The sequence below is a fragment of the Saccostrea cucullata genome, unplaced genomic scaffold, assembly GCF_032062105.1.
Source record: "Saccostrea cucullata isolate Sc308-1 unplaced genomic scaffold, CSIRO_AGI_Scuc_v1 ctg7928, whole genome shotgun sequence".
Taxonomy (NCBI): Eukaryota; Metazoa; Mollusca; class Bivalvia; order Ostreida; family Ostreidae; genus Saccostrea; species Saccostrea cuccullata.
In genome coordinates this window covers 24,260-26,887 of record NW_026927458.1, presented here as the reverse complement: position 1 = coordinate 26,887, position 2,628 = coordinate 24,260, and positions in this window count along the sequence as shown.

The following is a 2,628-nucleotide window of genomic DNA, read 5'->3' as shown; positions in this document are numbered from 1 at the left end:
TTACAAAATAATTTGAGGGTTTTTCTCCCTCCTCAATCCATTTGACCGTTGACCTTATACATTGACCTTTAAATTTTATGTTCTTTATTTCGTCTACTTCTCTTTTCTTTTCTTCAAGTTCATTAATTAACTGATCTGTTAAATACTGCTCTAATTCTAATATTTCTCTCTCTAACTGTTGTTCTCTTTCGAAAGTTTTCTTTTTTTATATGTTGAAAATGAAATTGATTTTCCTATTAATTCCTATTAATTCCCAAGTTACTTGATAAACACATATGACGTCATCGGTGTTAGATTTTTAATCAAAATGACTGACACAGCAAATCAAAATAAAAACATTTTATTTGTGTTTATTGTTAACACCTTTCTATTCATTTTTAGAGTTAAATTACATCTCTAAATAATGATATTACGAACACTTGTGTTCAAAATGACGTCATATTGCCTACTATGACGACATAATGTAGCACTGATCTAGTCAAGGTAGAAAATATTGAATGCTTCCTTATTACCCCTGTGTAGATTTATATTTTGACTTTTTTCCTTGGAAAGAGTGCGTATTTCGAGGCAAACATCTTAGTGCAGGTATTACTGTCTCGTGACAGCATCTATTTTTTTTGTCGGTGTATCCTGCATGATTGATTTGTATTTTTTTTTTTAAATAAAAACATAATGTTACATTATACAGCATTTTTTTCAGTTCATATATTACTCAAAATAGTTGAAAGTCAAACGCTGAGATAAAATCATTAAGTTACAAATGATTTTGAATTTTTGTAAAATAAATAAAACACTCAAAACACACTTAAGAAGACTTGATGATCAGTACGATTTTCCTCTTTCAATTGGTTTATTATTACTTTTCACAAGCACCCCTTAACGCACTTTATTATTGGAAGTGTTTCCTTTTCCCTCTTAACGTTACTAAATAAATGTGAAAAAAGGATACACCTCATAACATCTAACATCACTATGAGTGAAGTATTCTCACGATGAGATTCTACTATATAGAAACCGCGGAAAATCAAAGATATAATTATTATTTAAAATACATAGTAAGATAAAATTATCATTAACGCAACTGATTAGATTTGCTATTAAAGTCCATTACCCAAAGTAGAATTAAAAAAAAAAAAATTCATGAATCAGTTTTACTCACAACTTCAATTCTGATCCCATGTATATGATTTCTTTTCATAGAACATAATTTTTAGTTTATTTTCATTATTAAATAGAAATATATTTTTTGAACAGATATCAAATATTGTCTCTTTAATTGGGTATTTTATTATTTTTACTGCCTGAGGTATCATATGATTTAAGTTTTTTTTTAAAATTTGAAACCTGAAATGCAACATTGTTTTTAACATTATTTTTGTCAACACTTTCATAAATCAAAGAATCAAAAGTCAAACACCAAGATATCATCAATCTTTCGAAATAATCAAAACACAACACATAACCATTCTTTTAATTCCTGAGTTTAAGGACAGATGATAAAAACAAAAAATGGGATGCCTAGACTAGTTTATATATATATATATATATTTACCTAATTTCATTGCAAAAGATGCAGAAAATGAATTTCTAGTATATGACAAAATTGTAAACCTTCTGTGACGTTCAAATCTTACCCTTCTGAAACCATCCTTATTATTCTTTACATATTTTTTTACTTCCAGTTTTATGCAACTTCAAATAAAAAAATCTACGAGATGAAACGTAATCATTTTATAAATAAAAACATGTTATTAAGGTCTTCCGTTTCCAACGGAAGACCTTCTACTGATTCTGTTGGTAAAGATTATTATTTTTTTTTTTTTCTTCTACTTCCTAGACGCCAACTTTGAGGCCTCATATCTCACTCATTTCTCAACGGATTTCGCTCAAATTTTCAGATGTTATAGACGTTTATAAACTCTATCAGAATAATAAATAAAATTTCAATAAATCACTTCCGGTTTTGAGTTATTTCCCTTTAAACGAAAAATTATAGGCTTTCGTTTCCGGATAAAGGTTCAGAGACCACAAAAGCTGGAGCAGAAATTTTACTTGTTTTAGATAGCAGAAGGATTGAAGTTGTGCACATCGGTTTTTGTTTTTCGATTTCTGCATTCAAAATGGCGCTATATAGGGGTCAAAAATTAGAACGCATAAAAGAGCGAAAATTTACAGATATTTTCCTTTATATCTTGAAAACTAAAAATATTTTGTTAAGACGTGTTGAATAAAAGTTGTGCATAATTACACGCACTTTCATTTGAAATCATTAAAAAGGGACTGGCCCCTAAAATGAGGGATCTAGGGCCATTCAAAGTTTTTGTTTAATATCTCAAAAAGTATTGAGAATTTATAATACGTCAAAAAAGCAAAGTTGTTCAAAATGGCAAGTTTTATCTAATGAGGTTGTCAAAATACGTCCGGGGACGTCACCTCCGGTTAAACCGGAAGTATCAAAAATTGCATATTTTTGTTGTTCTTGACAGGTTTTTGGATATCATATGTCACTGGAAGCTAAAATATTAATTTTCCGTCCGTTGACAGTACTTTCGGTCAAACCGGAAGTTGCCAAAAATGGCGTGATTTTGCAAAAATGAATATAGATTTGGAGGATTAAACCATTTTTCG